The sequence below is a fragment of the Ranitomeya variabilis genome, chromosome 6 (genome assembly GCF_051348905.1).
Source record: "Ranitomeya variabilis isolate aRanVar5 chromosome 6, aRanVar5.hap1, whole genome shotgun sequence".
NCBI lineage: Eukaryota > Metazoa > Chordata > Amphibia > Anura > Dendrobatidae > Ranitomeya > Ranitomeya variabilis.
The window spans coordinates 238994865-239020169 of NC_135237.1; the positions used below are offsets into that span (position 1 = coordinate 238994865).

Consider the following 25305-nt stretch of genomic DNA (forward strand, 5'->3'; position numbering starts at 1 on the left):
GCCCCGCCACCCGAACACCTTCGCCTTCCCCCCTCGTCCATCGTCCTCCGAGGCGGCTCGGCAGGGAGCGCGAGAGCGAGAGGGAGAGCGAGAGACAGACCAAGCGGATGCCCCAGAGCGAGAAGGGAGGATGGAGAAGGAAAGACGAATCGAAGGGGGGCACGAGTTTGGCGAAGGGAGTACCCGGCATATTGCCGCCCCGGGCTTCTTCTGTTCTCAACAGTCGAGGCATGGCTTTGGGGGGAGACGCCGCTTGGCCGGTTACCTTTGAGGTTACGGGCAAGAGCCCGGGACAAGGGACGCCGGAGGGCAACGCCGACACGGCCAGACCGACTATGCCCCGCGCGACCTCCGCGTCGCTGGAGCATGCGCCGGAGCCGCGGTGGACCCCGACGGCCAGCCCCCCTCTCCCACTCCTCACGCCCGTCCGCTGGAGGGTCGAGGACCCCCCGCGGCGGAGGCAGGTCTAAGCCAGACGGCGTCGCTGCATAGGCCCCCCACGCCCTGGCCCCTCTCCCCAGCAGCGACTCTGTGTGTCGCCCCGGGAGTGGTGGGTCACGAGCCGTGGTGTCCCCCGGAGGCCAGTCACCTCGCCCTCTTCGTGCAAGGTGGGTATTTTCCAGACACCCTCCGCATCAGTGGCTTCACACCGTACAGCGTGCACGATCTCATGGTGGCACTGCACTCGCCGTTCAGGCTCCCTTTTCCCGCGGGGTAACGCCCCTGGACGCCGCTGACCGGCACAGACGACGATGAGGATTTCCATTCCTCCGGGCAACTGTTGTGAATTCTATTTTTGGGCTCCCTCTAGTGGTCACAAGCGGTACTGTGTAGTGTTGTCTTTCTGCAGGTTGGCTGCATCAGCTGGTTCGTTATCCTTGGTTTGTTTCCTATTTAGCTCACCTGGAGACTCAGTTCCTTGCCTGCTATCAATGTATCCAGTGCTCTTCAGATTCCTTGTGTCTACCTTGCTCCCAGTCTCTCCAAGACAAGCTAAGTTTTTGTTTGATCATTTTTTGATTATCAGTGTTCATTATGTTTTTTGTCCAGCTCGCTAAAATGTGATTTCCTCGCTTGCTGGTTGCTCTAGGGGACTGAGTTTCTCCCCCCCACACCGTTAGTTGGTGTGGGGGTTCTTGAAATCTCAGAGTGGATATTTTGTAAGGGTTTTTTACTGACCGCATAGATTCTTTTTTCTATTTTCTGCTATCTAGTGTTAGTGGGCCTCATTTGCTGAATCTGCTTTCACCCCTGTGTATGTGCCTTCCTCTTACCTCACCGTTATTATCTGTTGGAGGCTTCTATATCTTTGGGGATATTTCTCTGAAGGCAAGAGGGGTCTTTCTTTCTCTCTAGGGGTAGTTAGTTCCTCAGGCTGGCTCGAGACGTCTAGGATTTTTTAGGCACGTTCACCGGCTACTTCTGGTGTGTTTGGATAGGTTCAGATTTGCGGTCAGTTCAGTTTGCCACCTCCCTAGAGCTTGTCCTATGTTTGTTACTTAGCTGGAGTAATTTGTGATCCTCAACCACTAAGGATCATAACAGTATAGCAGGCCAGAGAGTGTTTAATGCATCGCAGAAGTGGGATAAAAAGAAGACCTGAGTACATTTTTTTTTTCCTCCCGCTTTTCCTTTGCTGCAGTCTGTTTAGCTTCTTTCATCCCCTTGAACTCTGGGTGGTTTTGAGCTCAGCTGCAGACATGAATGTTCAGACTCTGACTTCTAGTGTGGATCATCTTACTGCACGGGTGCAAAGTATTCAGGATTTTGTTATTCATAGCCATATGTCAGAACCAAAGATACCCATTCCTGAGTTGTTTTCTGGAGATAGATCTAGGTTTCTAAATTTTAAGAATAATTGTAAGTTATTTCTATCTCTGAGACCTCGTTCCTCTGGTGATTCCACTCAGCAAGTTAAAATTGTTATCTCCTTGTTGCGTGGCGACCCTCAAGATTGGGCTTTCTCTCTGGCGCCAGGAGATCCTGCATTGCTTAATGTAGATGCATTTTTTCTGGCTCTTGGACTGCTTTATGAGGAGCCTAATCTTGAGAATCAGGCAGAAAAAGCGTTGCTGGCTATCTCTCAGGGTCAGGATGAAGCAGAGGTGTATTGTCAAAAATTTCGGAAATGGTCGGTGCTTACTCAATGGAATGAGTGTGCCCTGGCTGCAAATTTCAGAGAAGGTCACGGAGGCCGTTAAGAATGTTATGGTGGGGTTTCCCACCCCTGCAAGTCTGAGTGATTCTATGGCTTTAGCCATTCAGGTTGATCAGCGTTTGCGGGAGTGCAAATCTGCTCATCCTTTGGCGGTATTTTCCGAACAGAGACCTGAGTCTATGCAATGTGACCGAACTCTGACCAGAATTGAGCAACAAAGTCATAGACGTCAAAATGGGTTGTGCTTTTACTGTGGTGATTCTACTCATGTTATCTCAGCATGCTCTAAACGCTTAAAAAAAATTGCTAAACCTGTCACCATTGGTACTATACAGCCTAAATTTATTTTGTCTTTGATTTGTTCTTTGTCGTCCTACCCGGTTATGGCTTTTGTGGATTCGGGTGCGGCCCTGAATCTGATGGATTTGTCGTTTGCCAGGCGCTGTGGTTTTGTCCTGGAGCCTTTGGAATTTCCTATTCCTCTGAGGGGAATTGATGCTACGCCATTGGCTGAGAATAAGCCTCAGTATTGGACGCAATAGGGATTGTGACTGTGCTATAAATTTAATTCCTGGTAGTAAATTCCCTAAGGGACGACTTTTTAATTTGTCTATACCAGAGCATGGCGCGATGCGGAGTTATATAAAGGAGTCTTTGGAGAAGGGACATATTCGCCCATCCTCTTCCCCTCTTGGTGCAGGATTTTTTTTTGTGGCCAAGAAGGACGGTTCTTTGAGACCTTGTATAGATTATCGTCTTCTGAATAAAATCACAGTCAAATTTCAGTATCCTTTGCCACTATTGTCTGATTTGTTTGCCCGGATTAAGGGTGCCAGTTGGTTCACCAAGATAGATCTCCGTGGTGCGTATAACCTTGTGCGCATTAAGCAGGGAGATGAATGGAAAACAGCATTTAATATGCCCGAAGGCCATTTTGAGTACTTAGTGATGCCTTTTGGACTCTCTAATGCTCCTTCGGTGTTTCAGTCCTTCATGCATGACATCTTCCGAGAATATCTGGATAAATTTATGATTGTTTATCTGGATGACATTTTGGTCTTTTCTGATGATTGGGAGTCCCATGTGAAGCAGGTCAGGATGGTGTTTCAGGTCCTGCGTGCTAATGCTTTATTTGTGAAGGGCTCAAAATGCCTCTTCGGAGTACAGAAGGTCTCCTTTTTGGGTTTTATTTTTTCTCCTTCTACTGTGGAGATGGACACAGTCAAGGTCCAGGCTATTCATGACTGGACTCAGCCCACATCTGTTAAGAGTCTTCAGAAGTTCTTGGGTTTTGCTAATTTTTACCGTCGTTTCATCGCTAATTTTTCTAGCGTGGTTAAACCTTTGACGGATTTGACCAAGAAGGGTTCTGATGTGACTAATTGGTCCCCTGCGGCCGTGGAGGCCTTTCGGGAGCTGAAGCACCGGTTTTCTTCAGCTCCAGTCTTATGTCAGCCAGATGTCTCTCTCCCCTTCCAGGTCGAGGTTGATGCTTCTGAGATTGGAGCAGGGGCTGTTTTGTCGCAGAGAAGCTCTGATTGCTCTGTGATGAAGCCATGTGCTTTCTTTTCAAGAAAGTTTTCGCCTGCCGAGCGGAATTATGATGTTGGTAATCGGGAGTTGTTGGCTATGAAGTGGGCATTTGAGGAGTGGCGACATTGGCTCGAAGGAGCTAAACATCGTGTGGTGGTCTTGACTGATCACAAAAATCTGATTTACCTTGAATCTGCCAAGCGCCTGAATCCTAGACAGGCTCGTTGGTCGTTGTTTTTCTCCCATTTCAACTTCGTGGTCTCATACCGGCCTGGTCCGAAGAACGTGAAAGCTGATGCACTTTCTAGGAGTTTTGTGCCTGACTCTCCAGGAGTTTCTGAGCCGGCTGGTATTCTCAGAGAGGGAGTGATTTTGTCTGCCATTTCCCCAGATTTGCGACGAGTGCTGCAGAAATTTCAGGCGGATAGACCTGACCGTTGTCCACCAGAGAGACTGTTTGTCCCGGATAGATGGACCAGCAGAGTTATTTCCGAGGTTCATTCTTCGGTGTTGGCGGGTCATCCTGGGATTTTTGGTACCAGAGATTTGGTGGCTAGGTCCTTCTGGTGGCCTTCCTTGTCGCGGGATGTGCGTTCCTTTGTGCAGTCTTGTGGGATTTGTGCTCGGGCTAAGCCTTGCTGTTCTCGTGCCAGCGGTTTGCTTTTGCCTTTGCCTGTTCCGAAAAGGCCTTGGACGCACATTTCCATGGATTTTATTTCGCATGTCCCAGTATCTCAGAAAATGTCTGTCATCTGGGTGGTTGGTGTGTGATTATTTTTCCAAGATGGTCCATTTGGTGCCCTTGCCTAAGTTGCCTTCTTCCTCCGATTTGGTTCCTCTAATTTTTCAGAATGTGGTTCGCTTGCACAGCATTCCTGAAAATATTGTGTCTGATAGAGGATCCCAGTTTGTGTCCAGATTTTGGCGGACTTTTTGTGCTAAGATGGGCATTGATTTGTCTTTTTCGTCGGCCTTCCATCCTCAGACTATTGGCCAAACTGAGCGAACTAATCAGACGTTGGAAACTTATTTGAGATGTTTTGTTTCTGCTGATCAGGATGATTGGGTGACATTTTTGCCATTGGCCGAGTTTGCCCTTAATAATCGGGCTAGTTCTGCTACTTTGGTTTTGCCTTTTTTCTGCAATTCTGGTTTCCATCCTCGTTTTTCCTCGGGTCAGGTTGAGCCTTCTGACTGTCCTGGGGTGGATTCTGTGGTGGATAGGTTGCAGCAGATTTGGAACCATGTGGTGGACAATTTGAGGTTGTCACAGGAGAAGGCTCAGCGCTTTGCCAACCGCCGCCGCGGTGTGGGTCCCCGACTTCGTGTTGGGGATTTGGTGTGGCTGTCTTCTCGGTATGTTCCTATGAAGGTCTCCTCTCCTAAATTCAAGCCTCGCTTCATCGGTCCTTATAAGATCTTGGAAATCCTTAACCCGGTGTCTTTTCGTTTGGATCTCCCAGCATCGTTTGCCATTCATAATGTGTTCCATAGGTCTTTGTTGCGGAGGTATGTGGTACCTGTGGTTCCTTCTGTTGAGCCTCCTGCTCCGGTGCTGGTCGAGGGCGAATTGGAGTACGTGGTGAAGATTTTGGATTCTCGTATCTCTAGACGGAGGCTTCAGTATTTGGTTAAGTGGAAGGGCTATGGTCAGGAGGATAATTCCTGGGTTGTCGCCTCTGATGTTCATGCGGCCGATTTGGTTCGTGCCTTCCACGCGGCTCATCCTGATCGCCCTGGGGGTCTTGATGAGGGTTCGGTGACCCCTCCTCAAGGGGGGGTACTGTTGTGAATTCTATTTTTGGGCTCCCTTTAGTGGTCACAAGCGGTACTGTGTAGTGTTGTCTTTCTGCAGGTTGGCTGCATCAGCTGGTTCGTTATCCTTGGTTTGTTTCCTATTTAGCTCACCTGGAGACTCAGTTCCTTGCCTGCTATCAATGTATCCAGTGCTCTTCAGATTCCTTGTGTCTACCTTGCTCCCAGTCTCTCCAAGACAAGCTAAGTTTTTGTTTGATCATTTTTTGATTATCAGTGTTCATTATGTTTTTTGTCCAGCTCGCTAAAATGTGATTTCCTCGCTTGCTGGTTGCTCTAGGGGACTGAGTTTCTCCCCCCCACACCGTTAGTTGGTGTGGGGGTTCTTGAAATCTCAGAGTGGATATTTTGTAAGGGTTTTTTACTGACCGCATAGATTCTCTTTTCAATTTTCTGCTATCTAGTGTTAGTGGGCCTCATTTGCTGAATCTGCTTTTACCCCTGTGTATGTGCCTTCCTCTTACCTCACTGTTATTATCTGTTGGGGGCTTCTATATCTTTGGGGATATTTCTCTGAAGGCAAGAGGGGTCTTTCTTTCTCTCTAGGGGTAGTTAGTTCCTCAGGCTGGCTCGAGACGTCTAGGATTTTTTAGGCACATTCACCGGCTACTTCTGGTGTGTTTGGATAGGTTCAGATTTGCGGTCAGTTCAGTTTGCCACCTCCCTAGAGCTTGTCCTATATTTGTTACTTAGCTGGAGTAATTTGTGATCCTCAACCACTAAGGATCATAACAGGCGCCCTTCCCGCTGCGGGGCTTCCTCCGGCCTCTCTTCCTCTCTCCCCCTCCGGGTCCGCTCCCTCGCCTCAACGCGGTCCAGTCATGTTGGGGAGCTACCTGGTTGATCCTGCCAGTAGCATATGCTTATCTCAAAGATTAAGCCATGCACGTGTAAGTACACACGGACGGTACAGTGAAACTGCGAATGGCTCATTAAATCAGTTATGGTTCCTTTGATCGCTCCAAACCGTTGACTCGGACAACTGTGGTACTTCTACAGCTAATACGTGCAAACGAGCGCTTACCGCCAGGGATGCATGCATTTATCAGACCAAAACCAATCCGGGGTCCCGGGTGCGGCGTCGGGACGATCCTCCGCGGCCTCCCCCCTGCCGCGCTCTCCCCGTAAGCGTTGCGACTCTGGTTAACCTCGGGCCGATCGCACGTCCCCGTGACGGCGACGATCCATTCGGGTGTCTGCCCTATCAACTTTTGATGGTACTTTCTGTGCCTACCATGGTGACCAGGGGTAACGGAGAATCAGGGTTCGATTCCGGGGAGGGAGCCTGAGAAACGGCTACCACATCCAAGGAAGGCAGCAGGCGTGCAAATTACCCACTCCCGACCCGGTGAGGTAGTGACGAAGTGACACTGCTGAGCGGTGTGTCGGCTGTTTGTCTGCTGAGGACTGTGTGCTCCTGGGAAGGGAGATTTTTTCTGGGACTTTTTGCCTGCCCCTTCCCAGGAAGCAAGGACTGTTCCTGGGACTGAGCTCCGGGGCTGAGCCCCTGGCTCCCACCCCCCGGTCTAAGCCGGCTGGGGGTGGGAGGCCTTGCATACTATCAGGAGGCCCCGTGTGTCATCTAGCCAGTCCCAGGAGCATGGGAAAAAGCGGCAAGAGCTCGGGGGGCCGCAGGCCCCAGAAGACCGGGACCCCTAAGGCCGAGGCCGTGGCGGTTCCTCCTCCCGGAGGAGAGGCGGCCAGTAGAGGTGCAGCGGTGGGCCCCCTGATATGGGGCTCTAAGGTGGCAGGGGAGCCGATTACCAACTACGGCTCCCGGATACACGCGCACCTCTACGAATACGAGGAGGCCGCCAAGAAGCTGAGGTTACTCCGGGAGGAGTTGAAGGGAGCCAGGGCAGCTGCAAAATGCAGGCTCCCTCCCTCAAGGAGAGCAGAGGTCGCCGCCACGGTGAAGAGGCTGAGGGGGTCTATAGTCTCCCTTGAAGATCGGAGGGCACAGATCCTGGCGGGAAGCGGCCCCTTCGAGGAGAAGTTGAGGAACGAGGACCGGTTTAGGGCCATGACCGGTGGGTCTCCTGAGGGGTCAGGAGACCCCTACCAGGTGGAGGAAGAAGAGGAGGAGGAGGAAGATGGCGGTCCATCTGCGCCATATCCACCTGAGGACCTGGTGAGCAAGAGCGCCCAGGTATCGTATAGCGGGATAGCCCCTGAGCAAGTAGCCCTCCCGTCAGACTCCAGTAACTCGGAGGAAAGCGGGAGCGAGGGGGAGGACGGTGGTGGTACCAGCAGTCAGGGGGGCTGCCTCATCCTGCAGCAAGTGTGGCAGATCGAGTCCCCAGCACGGTTTGGCGAGCTGTTGTTTGGGGACGAGGTCTGCGAGGATGGGGCAACCGGGAGGGGGAAAAAGCGGAAGAAGGCGAAGGAGTCTGTGGTAGAGAAATTTGTCTACATCCCCCTTTCCGGGGCTCCCCTGTCCCGTTGTGCGGAACCCGCTACCCACCCCGGCTCGGGCCCTGTTGTGGGTCCGCAGTGAGGGAGCGGGGAGAGGATAGTCTGCCCGGATCGGGGTGACATGCCTGGTGGTGGTAGCTCGGATTCGGGCAGTAATATGGAGTGCGGTACCGGCAGTGCCGGTGGTGGTAATGGTGGTGGTGCTCGGGCCAAGTCCCCTGTGGCACAGAGCTGGGGTGTCCGGGTCCCCCACATACGGATCCGCTCATAAGGCTGGATCTTTTTTGGGGACCGGGAAAGGGTGCGTTTAAGTTAAAGGCACAGTGCAAGGTGCTTTGTCGCTCCCCTGGCGGTGTCCGTGGCTAGGTCGGGGGGCGTGGCTTCCCCAGCTGCGGCCCCAGTTGTCCCCTCCATGCCTGTGCCTGTGGCCTGTGAGGGGAGCGTGGCTTCCCCGAGTGTTGCCCAGCCCACCGTGGTTTGGCATGCGGGGGGGGCGTGTCCTCCTCGGCTGCTGTCCCGCCCGCTGTGGTTGCGGCTGGCGGGGGCGCACGGCCTCGGTGGTCGCGGGACCTCCCGCTGTGATCGCGGCCGGCGGTGGGGGCGTGGCCTGTGCGGCTGCGGACCCGCCCGCTGGTGCTGTGTCCAGCGGAGGGGGCGTAGCCTTGGCGGGTCGGCCGCGAGTGGCTCCGCCCACTCAGGAAAAAAGTGTATGCGGCAATGTTAACCCAGCGGTAAAAGCCGGCAAGGGGGTCCCCTGCCCACTTATCGTCATCTGGTGGTGCGGGGGCTCCGGTGCTCCAAGACAAAGCTGCCCGTGGTTCCAGTGTGGAGCAGGGTCCGGTGGCGGGGTCCGGCCCTGCTAATAAAGGGAAAAAAATGGACTTGGCCGCCGCTGAGAGCTCAGAAGGTGCTGCTGCTCCTGAGCCCGGGCAGGGCAGACTGATTTCTGAGCACTGCTCTGCGGCCCTTAAAGGGGCGGCAGCCCTCCTGGGAAAGGAGAACGGAGCTGTTCTAGGCAGTGTGCAGCAGGGGCCCCCAGCAGGAGGAAAGATGAAAAGTAAACAGAAAAACATTGAAAACGACAAAAATAACAACAATAAAAATAACAACAATAAAAATAGCACCTGTGTGAATGTGGCCGGGGTGGATGAGGATATGAATGTTGGTATGGATGGTGTGCTGAGTGTTGGGGATGCGGGGGAGGGTGTGAGTGGCGTCACAAATGTTGCGGGTGTGAATGGTGCGGATGTTGGTGCGGATGTCGGTGGCATGGATGGTGGCATGGATGTAGGCAGTGCGGGGTGTTGTGAATTTGGATTCTGGGCTCCCCCGGTGGCTACTGGTGGAATTGAACTTGTGACATCATCTTCCCTGTTCACCTGTTCTGATTAGATCTGGGTGTCGCTATATAACCTGGCTTCTCTGTTAGATGCTTGCCGGTCATCAATGTTATCAGAAGCCTCTCTGTGCTTGTTCCTGCTCCCAGACATCTACTAGATAAGTTGGACATTCGTCCATGTTTTGTTTTTGTATTTTGGTTCCAGTTCACAGCTGCAGTTTCGTTACTGTGTCTGGAAAGCTCTTGTTGATCAGGAATTGCCACTCTGGTATTATGAGTTAATGCCAGAGTCCTAAAGTAATTTCTGGATGTGTTTTGTTAGGGTTTTCTACTGACCATGAAAGTATGCTTTCTGTCTTCTGCTATCTAGAAAGCGGACCTCAAATTTGCTAAAACTATTTTCCTGCTGCGTTTGTTGTTTCATCTCATATCACCGCCAATATATGTGGGGGGCTTCTGTCTCCTTTTGGGCATTTCTCTAGAGGTGAGTCAGGTCTTATATTTCCCTCTGCTAGCATTATTTAGTTCTCCGGCCGGCGCTGGGCATATAGGGATAAAAAGTAGGACATGCTACCTGGCTACTTCTAGATGATGCGGTAGGTTTAGTTCATGGTCAGTACAGTTACATCTTCCAAGAGCTTGTTCCTATAGAGGCTTATGCTAGTTCTCTGGCCATGGAGATCATGACAGTTTGACCGGCCCACTAAAGGGTTAAAATCCTTGGCTGAGAAAGGAGAGAAATAAGAAGTCTGCTGAGAGTTTTTTTTTTTTTTTCCTCTGTGCTCTTAATTGGATCACTTGCCAGTCTGTCTATGCTGCAGTCTTTCTTTTTTTTCTCTCTCCTTATAATCTTTGAATGGCTTTGTGTTCACCTGTTAATAATGGATCTTCAGAGTGTAACTGCAGGTTTGAATAATCTCACCACGAAAGTACAAAATTTGCAAGATTTTATTATTCATGCTCCGGTATCTGAGCCGAGAATTCCTTTGCCGGATTTCTTCTCAGGGAATAGATCTAGCTTTCAGAATTTTAGAAATAATTGTAAGCTATTTTTGTCCCTGAAATCTCGTTCTGCTGGAGACTCTGCACAGCAGGTTGGGATTGTGATTTCCTTGCTCCGCGGCGACCCTCAAGACTGGGCTTTTGCATTGGCACCAGGGGATCCTGCGTTGCGCAATGTGGATGCGTTTTTTTTGGCCTTGGGCTTGCTGTATGAGGAACCTCATTTGGAACTTCAGGCAGAAAAAACTTTGATGTCCCTATCGCAGGGGCAAGATGAAGCTGAAATTTACTGCCAAAGATTCCGTAAATGGTCTGTGCTTACTCAGTGGAATGAGTGTGCCTTGGCGGCTACTTTCAGAGAGGGTCTCTCTGATGCCATTAAGGATGTTATGGTGGGGTTCCCTGTGCCTGCGGGTCTGAATGAGTCCATGACAATGGCCATTCAGATCGATAGGCGTCTGCGGGAGCGCAAACCTGTGCACCATCTGGCGGTGTCCACTGAGAAGACGCCAGAAAGCATGCAGTGTGATAGAATTCTGTCCAGAAGCGAGCGGCAGAATTTTAGACGGAAAAATGGGTTGTGTTTCTATTGTGGGGATTCTACTCATGTTATATCAGCGTGCTCTAAGCGTACTAAAAAGCTTGATAAATCCGTTTCCATTGGCACTTTACAGTCTAAATTTATTTTGTCTGTGACCCTGATTTGCTCTTTGTCATCTATTACTACTGACGCCTATATCGACTCTGGCGCCGCTTTGAGTCTTATGGATTGGTCCTTTGCCAATCGTTGTGGGTATGATTTAGAGCCTTTGGAAACTCTTATTCCTCTGAAGGGGATTGACTCCACCCCATTGGCTAATAATAAACCACAATACTGGACACAAGTGACTATGTGTATTAATCCGGATCACCAGGAGACTATTCGTTTTCTAGTGCTGTATAATCTACATGAGGATTTGGTGCTGGGATTGCCATGGCTGCAGTCTCACAACCCAGTCCTTGACTGGAGAGCTATGTCTGTGTTGAGCTGGGGATGTAAGGGGACTCATGGGGACGTACCTTTGGTGTCCATTTCATCATCTATTCCCTCTGAAATCCCTGAGTTCCTGTCTGATTATCGTGACGTCTTTGAAGAACCCAAGCTGGGTTCACTACCTCCGCACCGTGAGTGCGATTGTGCTATAGATTTAATTCCGGGTAGTAAATACCCAAAGGGTCGTTTATTTAATCTGTCTGTGCCTGAACATACTGCTATGCGAGAATATATAAAGGAGTCCTTGGAAAAGGGACATATTCGTCCATCGTCATCTCCCTTAGGAGCCGGTTTTTTCTTTGTGTCAAAAAAAGACGGCTCTTTGAGACCATGTATTGATTATCGGCTTTTGAATAAAATCACGGTTAAATATCAATACCCATTGCCGTTGCTGACTGATTTGTTTGCTCGCATAAAGGGGGCCAAGTGGTTCTCTAAGATTGATCTCCGTGGGGCGTATAATTTGGTGCGGATCAGGCAGGGGGATGAGTGGAAAACCGCATTTAATACGCCCGAGGGCCACTTTGAGTATTTGGTGATGCCTTTTGGTCTTTCTAATGCCCCTTCAGTCTTCCAGTCCTTTATGCATGATATTTTCCGCGATTTTTTGGATAAATTTATGATAGTGTATCTGGATGATATTCTGATTTTTTCGGATGACTGGGACTCTCATGTCCGGCAAGTTAAGAGGGTTTTTCAGGTTTTGCGGTCTAATTCTCTGTGTGTCAAGGGTTCTAAGTGCGTTTTTGGGGTTCAGAGAATTTCCTTTTTGGGATATATTTTTTCTCCCTCTTCCATTGAGATGGATCCTGTCAAGGTTCAAGCTATTTGTGATTGGACGCAGCCCTCTTCTCTTAAAAGTCTTCAGAAATTTTTGGGCTTTGCCAACTTTTATCGTCGATTTATTTCTGGTTTTTCGGATGTCGTTAAGCCATTGACCGATTTGACTAGACAGGGTGCTGATGTTGCTAATTGGTCCCCTGATGCTGTGGAGGCCTTTCAGGAGCTTAAGCGCCGTTTTTCTTCTGCCCCTGTGTTGCGTCAGCCTGATGTGACTCTTCCTTTTCAGGTTGAGGTCGACGCTTCTGAGATCGGAGCTGGGGCAGTGTTGTCGCAGAAAAGTTCTGACTGCGCCGTGATGAGGCCTTGTGCCTTCTTTTCCCGTAAATTTTCGCCCGCTGAGCGGAATTATGATGTTGGGAATCGGGAGCTTTTGGCCATGAAGTGGGCGTTTGAGGAGTGGCGCCATTGGCTCGAGGGGGCCAGACATCAGGTGGTGGTATTGACTGACCACAAAAATTTGATTTATCTTGAGACCGCCAGGCGCCTGAATCCTAGACAGGCGCGCTGGTCATTATTTTTTTCTCGGTTTAATTTTGTGGTATCGTACCTACCAGGTTCTAAGAATGTTAAGGCGGATGCCCTTTCTAGGAGTTTTGAGCCTGATTCACCTGGCAACTCTGACCCCACAGGTATTCTTAAGGAGGGAGTTATCTTGTCAGCTGTTTCTCCAGACCTGCGGCGGGCCTTGCAGGAGTTTCAGGCGGATAGACCGGATCGTTGTCCGCCTGATAGGCTGTTTGTTCCTGATGATTGGACCAGTAAAGTCATCTCTGAGGTGCATTCTTCTGCGTTGGCAGGTCATCCTGGAATTTTTGGTACCAGGGATTTGGTGGCAAGATCCTTCTGGTGGCCTTCCCTGTCACGAGATGTGCGAGGCTTTGTGCAGTCTTGTGACGTTTGTGCTCGGGCCAAGCCTTGTTGTTCTCGGGCTAGTGGATTATTGTTGCCCTTGCCTATTCCTAAGAGGCCTTGGACACACATCTCGATGGATTTTATTTCAGATCTGCCTGTTTCTCAGAAGATGTCTGTCATCTGGGTGGTGTGTGACCGTTTTTCTAAGATGGTTCATTTGGTTCCCCTGCCCAAATTGCCTTCTTCTTCCGAGTTGGTGCCCCTGTTTTTTCAAAATGTTGTTCGTTTGCATGGTATTCCTGAGAATATCGTTTCTGACAGAGGAACCCAATTTGTGTCTAGATTTTGGCGGGCATTTTGTGCTAGGATGGGCATAGATTTGTCTTTTTCGTCTGCTTTTCACCCTCAGACTAATGGCCAGACCGAGCGGACTAATCAGACCCTGGAGACATATCTGAGGTGTTTTGTGTCTGCTGACCAGGATGATTGGGTTGCTTTTTTGCCATTGGCGGAGTTCGCCCTCAATAATCGGGCCAGCTCTGCCACCTTGGTTTCCCCGTTTTTCTGTAATTCGGGGTTCCATCCTCGATTTTCCTCCGGTCAGATGGAATCCTCGGATTGTCCTGGAGTGGATGCGGTGGTGGAGAGATTGCATCATATCTGGGGGCAGGTGATGGACAATTTAAAGTTGTCCCAGGAGAAGACTCAGCTTTTTGCCAACCGTCACCGTCGTGTTGGTCCTCGGCTTTGTGTTGGAGATTTGGTGTGGTTGTCTTCTCGTTTTGTCCCTATGAGGGTCTCATCTCCTAAGTTTAAGCCTCGGTTCATCGGTCCGTATAAAATATTGGAGATTCTTAACCCTGTTTCCTTCCGTTTGGACCTCCCTGCATCCTTTTCTATTCATAACGTTTTTCATCGGTCGTTATTGCGCAGGTATGAGGCACCGGTTGTGCCTTCCGTTGAGCCTCCTGCTCCGGTGTTGGTTGAGGGTGAGTTGGAGTACGTTGTGGAAAAAATCCTAGACTCCCGTGTTTCCAGACGGAGACTCCAGTATCTGGTCAAGTGGAAGGGATACGGCCAGGAGGATAATTCTTGGGTCACTGCATCTGATGTTCATGCCTCTGATCTGGTTCGTGCCTTTCATAGGGCCCATCCTGATCGCCCTGGTGGTTCTGGTGAGGGTTCGGTGCCCCCTCCTTGAGGGGGGGGTACTGTTGTGAATTTGGATTCTGGGCTCCCCCGGTGGCTACTGGTGGAATTGAACTTGTGACATCATCTTCCCTGTTCACCTGTTCTGATTAGATCTGGGTGTCGCTATATAACCTGGCTTCTCTGTTAGATGCTTGCCGGTCATCAATGTTATCAGAAGCCTCTCTGTGCTTGTTCCTGCTCCCAGACATCTACTAGATAAGTTGGACATTCGTCCATGTTTTGTTTTTGTATTTTGGTTCCAGTTCACAGCTGCAGTTTCGTTACTGTGTCTGGAAAGCTCTTGTTGATCAGGAATTGCCACTCTGGTATTATGAGTTAATGCCAGAGTCCTAAAGTAATTTCTGGATGTGTTTTGTTAGGGTTTTCTACTGACCATGAAAGTATGCTTTCTGTCTTCTGCTATCTAGAAAGCGGACCTCAAATTTGCTAAAACTATTTTCCTGCTGCGTTTGTTGTTTCATCTCATATCACCGCCAATATATGTGGGGGGCTTCTGTCTCCTTTTGGGCATTTCTCTAGAGGTGAGTCAGGTCTTATATTTCCCTCTGCTAGCATTATTTAGTTCTCCGGCCGGCGCTGGGCATATAGGGATAAAAAGTAGGACATGCTACCTGGCTACTTCTAGATGATGCGGTAGGTTTAGTTCATGGTCAGTACAGTTACATCTTCCAAGAGCTTGTTCCTATAGAGGCTTATGCTAGTTCTCTGGCCATGGAGATCATGACAGCGGGGGGTGGGGGGGAGGCTGGCCCATCTGCCCATCTGCCCCCCCCAGTCGTTCCCCTCCCCCTTTCTTTTTCGAGGGTGGTGGCTGGGGCTCCAGGGGGTTCACGGGGGGCTCGGGGGGTCTCCTCGCCTCTGGGTTCTGGGGACGGCGTTTTGCAGCGCCGTTTTCTGGAAGCCCTAAAAAACGGAGAGAGGTCAATCCTGGTAGAGGGAAGAGAGGTGGACCTGTCTTTCTGGCTGGAGAGACATGGCTTAGCCGCCTTCCAAGATAGAAGGGAGGGGGAAACCGTATGGTCCCTCCCGACAGCCGGGCAGGGGGTTGCGAGGAGGAATGTAGTCCGTCTTCACTGGAGGGGCAGTGAATCTTGCCCACCCAGGAGTAGGGTGGTAGAGCTCCTCCTGAAGATGGGCTTTGGGGTGGTTGACATCTTTGCCCTGATTCATCCTGCGGCCACCCTCTTCTTCGACATCAGTTTCGTGCGACCAGCGGGGCTTGAGCTCTTCTGGTCAAATTACGAGCTGGTGAAGGGGGAGCCCGGCTGGCGAGACTTCGCTGTACAAGCGGTGTCTCGCCAAAATGGCGTGAAGAAAGTGACCGTGATAACTTGTAACGAGTCACTTTCTGGTGTTTACATCCTAACGTGGCTTTCCCGCTATGGGGAAGTCACGAACGTCCCCCAAAAAAATCTGGACGAGTTTGGCATTTGGTCAGGGGGCTGGACCTTCATGATGAAGTTGAAGGTCTCAGGGGGTACTGTCACCCACATCCCTTCCTCGGCGTTTATAGGAAGGGACCGGATCCTGATCTTCTACCAGGGGCAGCCGAAAGTCTGTCACAGGTGCGGTGATCCCCGCCACTTCAGCGCAAGCTGCAAGGTGCAGAAATGTGCCTTGTGTGGCGGGGTAGGTCATCTCGCTGCATCCTGTAAAGACATAAGGTGTAACCTGTGTGGTGATCTGGGTCACCCATACAGCCGCTGCCCTCGCTCTTTCTCCAATACTGCTGCTGGCCGGGCGGGGGGAGGCCGTGAGGGGGAAACCTCTGGCGGTTCAACCTCTGCCGCGGTAGGTGGTGGTGGCAGGGGAGGGGCTGAGGGGTCAGTGAGGAGAGACAGCGCCCGGGGTCCTGCCTACCAAAGGAGGCAGGGAGTGCGCCACGGGGGTGGGGGGCAGGGAGAGCCTCAGGCAACTGGGGTAATGTCTGCTCCCCCTCTGGGGCATCGGCTGTTGTAGCTGAGGCCCCGGGGGAGGCGGAAGTGTGCGAGGAGATCAGGAGGATGGAGAGGGAGGACAACAGGGCTGACTCCGACAACTCCTCCCAGTATGAAAGTGTGGATGAGGAGGTCACGGATCAGCCGACATTAAAACAGGGTGGTAACAAAGATCGTACCAAAAAAAGGGGGAAGAAGAAAAGGAAGGTTAAGCCTTCTGGTCCTTCACCCCCTCCCCTGACCGTGGGTGTGCCAACGGAAGGGCTCACCGGCTCCCCTCTGATTGCTCTCTCCAACCGGTTCCAAGCCCTCGAGGACTCTGCTGAGTCGGAGGTCGAGGGTGAGAGGCCGGGGGCGGTGCCTGGGGGGCTTTCGGGGGGCGGCGCAGTCTATCCTCCAGGGGACGTTGTTTCCTCTGTGGGGGGACTGACCCGGAACCCAGGGGCGAGGACGCCAGTAAAATGGATACCTCATCTTCCCTAAAAAGAAAAACTATGTCAGACCTAGTCCCCTCTTCGGAGGGGAAAGTAAGGAAGATGGGGTGGGGAAGAAAAAGGCTGTCTAACTTAATCACCCATGATGGCGGAACTCACCCCGTTGACTCTGGCGTCGATTAATGTCGCCAGCATTAAGTCTGATGCGGCTAGATTTACGGCCTTTGATTTTTTCACCCGAATTGAGGCTGAAATTTTGTTTTTGCAGGAGACCAGACTAACAGACATGGGGGTCATCCACAAGGCTAAAAAGGAGTGGAGGTGTGGGCCCTCATACTGGTCTCTTGCGGCCGAGCCGTATAGTGGGGTGGCGGTCCTTTTTAAGACCGCTGAGGTGGAATGCCAACGGGTTATTGAGATAGAAATGGGGAGGTGCCTGGTCTTAGACGTCTTCATGAGGGGACAGGAGCTTCGGCTCATAAACATCTATGGTCCACAATCCAAGTGGGACCGTAAATGTCTCTTCATGAAGATCAAGCCCTTTCTTTTTACGAGCCGGCAGGTGGTCTTCGGTGGGGATTTCAACACCATTACGAGATCCCGTGATAGGGGGTTCCCGGAGGCTGCCTGGCTTATGATAGCATAGCCCTAAATAGTCTAGCTAGTGAGGCTCGCCTGGTGGATGTCCACATTCGGCACACCCCAGGTCACGGGGGTTTCACCTTTCATAGAGGTAGCAGTACGTCTAGAATAGACAAGGTTTTTTTGAAGGAGGACGCCATCTTTTCCGCAGTGTCCGCCGTTGAGGTGGAGTTCTCCGATCACTGTTTAATTTTCTTTTCTTTCAATGTTACAGAGCCCCCCCGGATGGGAAGAGGGCTGTGGAAGCTGAATTCATCCCTTCTGGAAGAAGCGGAGGTGAGACAATCTTTTGAGGCCTTTCTTCAGAGCCAGGTACCGCTTTTGGATCTCTGTAGTACTAAGTCTGAGTGGTGGGAGATCTTCAAGAAAAGGGTGGCGGGGTTCTTCCGTCAGCTCTCGAGCCTCAGGAGTCTGAACAGGCATCGCTTGTATCAAGACCTGAGGAGGAAACTCGAGCAGCTCGTCTCGACTGGAGGTGACCGAGAGGAAATCTCCAGAGTGAAATCTTTGCTCAAGGGGTGTCAGTATGATAGGCACGCATCTTTAGTTTTTGAGAGGGACTTCGGGAAGTACCGCTCACCCGACCCTTACAGAAACTGTAAGATGTCAGTGAATTGTAAGGTGGTGACAGGACTGATCGACAGTACGGGTTCCCTCAACAGATCCAAATCAGGGATCCTGGAGGTGGTCAGGTCCTTTTACTCACGCCTCTTGAGGAAGAGGGATCTGGATCGAGATGGGATGTCGGCTTTCCTGGCTGAAACTGTTCCTGAGCCAGGAGATGACCCCTCTCTTCATGTTTTGGCCGAGGTAATCAGGGAAGAGGAAGTGAGACTGGCCATTGATGGGCTCCAGCCCAAAAAATCGCCAGGTCCAGATGGCTTAACATCTGAGTTTTACAAGACTTTTAGGGACTCCTTGGTCCCCCTCTTGACTGAGGTGTTTAATGAGTGCCTCTCCTCGGGTGCTCTTCCCAGTTCAATGAGGAAGTCAGCCCTGATTATCTTGTCAAAGGGTAAGGACCCGTCCCGTATCGAGAATTGGCGTCCCATAGCGCTACTCGATATGGACCGAAAGATTCTGGCAAAGGTGTTGTTTAATCGGCTGGTGAAGTTTGCACCCCGGCTCCTTTCGGGGGCTCAGCATTGTTCTGTTCCAGGCCGCAGTACTTTTAGTGCTGTGCTCGGTGTCCGAGAGGCAGTGGAGCAGGGCATTGCGGGTCGCTGGAAGGGGTACTTGCTGTCCTTAGACCAGGCAAACGCTTTTGACCGGGTGGATCATGAGTACCTCTGGTCTGTCCTTCTGAGGTATGGTCTGCCGGGGAGGTTTGTCAATTGGTTAAAGACCTTGTATGAGGGGGCTGAGACTTTCCCGCTCGTGAACGGTTGGGTTGGTCACCCTTTTAAGGTGAGCTCCGGGGTCCATCAGGGCTGTCCTCTGAGCCCACTTTTATACGTGTTCGCGATCGATCCCTTCTTAAGGAGGGTAGATCGTGGACCGTTGGTGGGAGTCGGGATGGACCGGGCGGAGCCGGGGGCCACTCTGAGGGTGGTGGCGTATGCCGATGACGTCTCCCTTTTTGTATCCTCGAGAGAGGAGGCGGATTGGGTCATGTCTGAGGTTGTGCGCTACTCGGAGGCATCCGGGTCCATGATCAACCGGGAAAAGTGCGAGAGTCTCTGGCTGGGAGGGGGAGATCCAAGTTTTGATCTCCCGGACACCCTTCCAGGGCCCCAGTCCTCCGCTAAGATCTTAGGCATCAATTTTGGCCCAGGGGAATATCCCCAACGAATTTGGGAAGGCAGGCTCAAGATTGCCGCCCAGAAGGTGGGCCAGTGGAAGGGTTGGTCTTTAACCCTAAGGGAAAGGGTCAGCTTGGCCAAGGGTTATTTGCTCCCATTGTTAATTTACTTGGGCAGCGTCTGCATCTTGCCAGAACCTCTCTGGACGCGGGTCTATAGCCTGTTCTTTCAACTGTTATGGGGGAACAGGCTTAACCTAATCAAGAGGGAGGTCACGTACCGCACGAGGAGACTAGGTGGGTTGGGTATGGTCAACCCAGTGGTGTTCTTAGTGAACACCTTTCTTAAAACCAACATTGCCAACCTCTGGACAGAGAGGGCTCCTCCGTGGGTATTCTCCTGCAGGGGATGGTTTCGGCCTTTCTTCCAGGAATGGGAGACAGGAGGGCGGGTGAAGGACCTACGAACACCACATGGACATCTCCCAGCTTATGCTACCCCGGCTCTAAAGGTGATCCGCCGGTGGGGTCTGGGAATGTGGAAAATCAGGACCATGTCGAGGAAATCCCTTGACAGTAGGGTCCTGTTGACCCATTTCCAGAAGCCCCTGGTGCTCAGAGATTGCCCAGGCCAGGATCTGGAGGGGGGGCTCGGGCTGTTAAACTCTTCACGGATCCCCTCGAAGTTTTGGGACTTGGCCTGGCGCTGCTTCCATGGGAGGCTGTATGTAAGGGACAATCTGAAGTAGGAAATAGAAAAAAATCCAGCTCAACGAGGTGGTGAAAAAGTCTTGGTACTTTATTCACTTCATATCAAAAAATAGAGGATAAAACAACAGCACAATATAATTAAAAACACTATCTACGCATTTCTGGTGACATAGCACCCTTAGTCATGATCATTGCTCATTGCTCAGATTACTCATGACTAAGGGTGCTATGTCACCAGAAACGCGTAGATAGTGTTTTTAATTATATTGTGCTGTTGTTTTATCCTCTATTTTTTGATATGAAGTGAATAAAGTACCAAGACTTTGCTTTTTCACCACCTCGTTGAGCTGGATTTTTTTCTATTTCCTGCATTCCTCACGCCTTGACACAGTGTTTCCGTGCTCCGAGCCTCCAGGGATTACAACTATGGTGAGCTGGATCTTTTCTTTTGTCTTGACAATCTGAAGTACAGGAACTCTGATGATCGGGGTTGTCCCCGTGAAGAGTGTGGCGACATGCTGGAAAGCATGGAGCACTTTCTCCTTCAGTGTCCCTTTAATACAGGGGTCTATAACCGAGTGGGTGCTTCCATAGGCTGGCCTCGGCTGGCATCCCTCTCTTATCCGGAGTGGGCTTATGGGGCATTCAGATCCCTTGGTGGCCGAGATCGGGGCACTTTATTCCTAGTTAGTGTAGTTGTTAGGTTCTACACCTGGAATGCACGGTGCCTAGTTTCAACACAGCAGAAAACTCTCCCCCGGGATGAGGTGGTTAGTAACATCTTGGGTGACCTGGGCTAGGTGCGCTCTTTGGAGTTTGGGAGGCTGGGTGCGAGGAGGGCCTCTTGGCTTTGGAGGGGTCTCTCCTTTTAATACGTACCCGAGGGAAAGCTTGGTTTGAGTGATTAGGGAAAATCTTCCTAGGATTTTGGGAGGCCGGGTATGAAGAGGGCCTCTTCACTTTGGAGGGGTCTCTCTTCTTACTCTAGGGACAGACTGTTTGTGTGATTGGGATAGGGAAAGATAAGGTGGTGTGGGGTGTTGAGGGACAGTTATTTAGGGATAGATAGGGACAGGGAGGGACAGTTTAGGGATAGGTAGATAGTTAGCATTGTTAAGTTAGGTAGAGTAGGGATAGGTAGGGGCAGGTAGGTATAGTTAGGGTCAGCTTTTTGAGGGACAGTCTTAGTTGAGTAGGGACAGGGTGTTTGTGTTGGTGTTAGGGTCAGGGCCTCTTCGGACTCCTTTTCTTGGTGGTGGGCTGATGTGTGGCACGCTTAGTTTTTTGTTTTGTTTCTGGTATAAAAAGTTAATGGATATTGGGCTTGCAGGTGCTGAACTTGGGCCTTGCATTTTTGTTTATGCTGATGTTATGTAGTTATGATATTGTAGTGTGTTTTGTAGAAGTCTTGTAATATAGGTGGAAAAATTGTATAGTTTTGTTAAATTACTGTATGTATATGTGTGTAATTTTTTGAATAATGTAATAATGTACCGTATTTTCCGGCGTATAAGACGACTGGGCGTATAAGACGACCCCCCAACTTTACCAGTTAAAAAATAAAATCTTCTTAAAAGTCGGGGGTCTTCTTATACACCCTATGTCGTCTTATAGGGCCGGTGAATATGTGCCTTTTGGGGGGGGGGGAGTGATCCTGATGAGGACGAGGGGGCGTCTCACAGGAAAGTGAGTATCCCCCATTACCTTATCATAGCGCTGCAGCGTGGGGTCTCTGTGCTGGGAGCGGCGGCTGCTGTGCTGTGCTGTGGCGGCTCCTCTTCTGCAGTGTGGGGCCTCTGGTGCTGTGGGGCGGTGGCGGCGGCGTATCTTCATACAGTCGGGGCTCCTCCGGCATCTCAAAGACTGGAAGCCCCGCCGGCAACTCCATGGGTACAATGCGGTCAGGTGGCCTCCGGGAAAATGGCCGCTGCTCAGATTCAGATCTCGTCCCGAGATCTCGGGAGACGAGATCTGAATCTGAGCAGTGGCCATTTTCCCGGAGGCAGCTCAATAGGTGCGATGCGGTGGCCCGGCCGCTGGGGGCTGCGCATGCTCAGATTCAGATCTCAACGAGATCTGAATCTAAGCAGCGGCCATTTTCCCGGAGGCCAGCGCATTGTACCGATGGAGTTGCCGGCGGGGCTTCCAGGCTGAGATGCCGGAGGAGCCCCGACTGCATGAAGATACGCCGCCGCCGCCACCGCCCAACAGCACCAGAGGCCCCACACTGCAGAAGAGGAGCCGCCACAGCACAGCACAGCAGCCGCCGCCGCTCCCAGCACAGAGACCCCACGCTGCAGCGCTATGATAAGGTAATGGGGGATACTCACTTTTCTGTGAGACGCCCCCTCGTCGTCATCAGGATCACTCCCCCCCCCACCCACCATATACACCCGGCGTACAAGGCGATTCCCGGCGTACAAGACGACCCCCGACTTTTAAGAAGATTTTCAGGGGTTAAAAAGTCGTCTTGTACGCCGGAAAATACGGTATATAAGTTAGTATGATGGGAGGGGTATAGTTTAGGTTGGGAGGGGGGTGTGGTGTGCTGGGATGGGTTATTCTGTACATGGGCATATGGACCCAAAAATTATGGGCATGAAACTTTCCCATGGACCCAGGGGTAAGTGTGTTTTGGGCATGAACTTGCATGGACCTGTGGTGAATATGTTAATAAGGCATGAACTGACATGGACCTAAAAAAAGGTGGAGGAAAAAAAAAAAAAAAATTAAACAAAAAAAAAATTAAAAAAAAGTGTGGTTTGCTGTGTTAAAAATGTGTTAAGCTTGTATGGCCAGGTGGGCCTTTTCTTTCTTTTGGGCAGTATGGGCCAGTTTTTCTTTTATAGTTTTTTTTATATATAACATGATATGAGTGGGGGTATGAGTGAATATGTGTGAGTGTGCTTTATTTTTGCTTTATTTTTGTTTAACAGATAGTGAAGTATGGTACTGTTCCTGCTGGGGGTTCCCTAAAACTGCAAAGTTTTAAATGAACTCTGGTCCGGTATGATGAAGGACTTCCTTTTTTTTGGAATTTTAAAAAAATGCAGTTTTTTTTCTTGTTGTACAGTTTGTTTCGTATTTTTTGTAATGTTTATGTGTTTTGTACTTTTTATAATAAAAAAGAGTTCCAGCTCCAGTAGCGTACACTAAAGCTGCTGCAGTTAAAAAGCTCGTAGTTGGATCTTGGGATCGAGCTGGCGGTCCGCTGCAAGGCGTGCTGCCGCCAGTCCCAGCCCCTTTGCCTTGGGGCGCCTCCCCGATGCTCTTGACTGAGTGTCCCGTGTTTTTTACTTTGAAAAAACTAGAGTGTTCAAAGCAGGCAGCCACGCCTGAATACTCCAGCTAGGAATAATGGAATAGGACTCCGGTTCTATTTTGTTGGTTGTCGGAACTGGGGCCATGATTAAGAGGGACGGCCGGGGGCATCCGTATTGCGCCGCTAGAGGTGAAATTCTTGGACCGGCGCAAGACGAACCAAAGCGAAAGCATTTGCCAAGAATGTTTTCATTAATCAAGAACGAAAGTCGGAGGTTCGAAGACGATCAGATACCGTCGTAGTTCCGACCATAAATGATGCCAACTGGCGATCCGGCGGCGTTATTCCCATGACCCGCCGAGCAGCGTCCGGGAAACCAAAGTCTTTGGGTTCCGGGGGGAGTATGATTGCAAAGCTGAAACTTAAAGGAATTGACGGAAGGGCACCACCAGGAGTGTAGCCTGCGGTTTAATTTGACTCAACACGGGAAACCTCACCCGGCCCGGACACGGAAAGGATTGACAGATTGAAAGCTCTTTCTCGATTCTGTAGGTGGTGGTGCATGGCCGTTCTTAGTTGGTGGAGCAATTTGTCTGGTTACTTCCCATAGCGAACAAGACTCCAGCATGCTAACTAGCTACGCGACCCCCCTCGGTCCGCGTCCAGCTTCTTAGAGGGACAAGTGGCGCTCAGCCATGCGAGATCGAGCAATAACAGGTCTGTGATGCCCTTAGATGTCCGGGGCTGCACGCGCGCTACACTGAACGGACCAGCGTGTGTCTACCCTTCGCCGGCAGGTGCGGGTAACCCGCTGAACCCCGTTCATGATGGGGATCGGGGATTGCAATTATTCCCCGTGAACGAGGAATTCCCAGTAAGTGCGGGTCATAAGCTCGCATTGATTAAGTCCCTGCCCTTTGTACACACCGCCCGTCGCTACTACCGATTGGATGGTTTAGTGAGGTCCTTGGATCGGCCCCGCCGGGGTCCGCCAAGACCCTGGCGGAGAGCCGAGAAGACGATCGAACTTGACTATCTAGAGGAAGTAAAAGTCGTAACAAGGTTTCCGTAGGTGAACCTGCGGAAGGATCATTAACGAGCGAGAGAGAGAAAACCGATGAGGCGCGGAGCCGGAAGCCGAGCCCAGCCGCCCGCCACCCCCCGCGGAAGGCCGAACGTGATGGAAGGGGCGGTGGAGGCGGGTCTCCTTCCGCTTCGCCGGCGCGCTCCGAAGGGCAGGGGCGGCGAGGGCACGCGAGGATAGCGGCGGGCGATGTCGGGAGGGCGCTGGGAGTCCCTCTCGCTCCATCGCCCGAGAAAGACACCTGGCCTTGCGCCGACGATTTTTTGCCCTGCCACGACCCACCGAGGAAAACAGATGCCCCCCGCATGCGAAAGGCCGTCCCGGGTACCATTCTCCCGTGCGCTCGCGCACCTCCCCTCCCCGGGGTACGTGGGTCTGGGCGGTAGGTCGAGAAGCCTCCAGCCCTCCTTCGTTCTCCTCCCCACTGGAGGGAGGGACGGGGGAGGCCGAGCGCCCGGGGCAACAGGGCCGAGATTGGAAAACCACCCTCCGAAGCACCCCAGTCTTTTGCGGCCGTCCGACACGAGAGTAAAAAGGGGGGCGCCTCTGAGCGTCCCATACCCAGAAAGCGCGACTCTTAACGGTGGATCACTCGGCTCGCGCGTCGATGAAGAACACAGCTAGCTGCGAGAATTAGTGTGAATTACAGGACACATTGATCATCGACACTTCGAACGCACCTTGCGGCCCTGGGTTGCTCCGCCTGTCTGAGGGTCGCCTGTTGTGAATTTGGTTTCTGGGCTCCCCCGGTGGTTTCTGGTGGTACTGCACTTGTGTGCTTCATCTCCTCTGTTCACCTGTTTCCATCAGGATGTGGGAGTTTCTATTTAGCCTTGCTCCTCAGTCATTTCTATGCCGGCCAACAATGTTACCAGAAGCCTTTCTGTTGCATGTTCCTGCTCCTAGACTACTATCAGCTAAGTTGGACTTTTAGTCCTAAGTTTGTTTTGCATTTTTGTTCCAGTTCTCTGTGATTGAATATTTCTGAGGCTGGAAGCTCTTGTGAGCTGAAATTGCCACTCTGGTGTCATGAGTTGATATTAGAGTCTTAAAGTAATTTCAGGATGGTGTCTTGAAAGGGTTTTCAGCTGACTGTGTAGTTACCTTTTCTGTCTTCCTACTATCTAGTAAGCGGACCTCAATTTGCTAAACCTATCTTCATACTTCGTATGTCAATTTCCTCTAAAATCACCGACAATATATGTGGGGGCTACTGTCTGCCTTTTGGGGAAAATTTCTCTAGAGGTAAGCCAGGTCTGTATTTTCCTCTGCTAGGGTCAGTCAGTCCTCCG

At 51.2% G+C, this 25305-nt stretch overlaps 1 protein-coding gene and 1 pseudogene across 1 annotated transcript in view; one reads left to right on the forward strand and one right to left on the reverse strand.

Moving 5' to 3' along the window:
* COL15A1 (collagen type XV alpha 1 chain) overlaps positions 1–25305 on the reverse strand; it is a 1855347-nt gene that overhangs the window by 65287 nt on the left and 1764755 nt on the right. The gene's annotated exons all lie outside the window — the stretch shown is intronic.
* Positions 24586–24730, forward strand: LOC143784090 (5.8S ribosomal RNA; annotated as a pseudogene).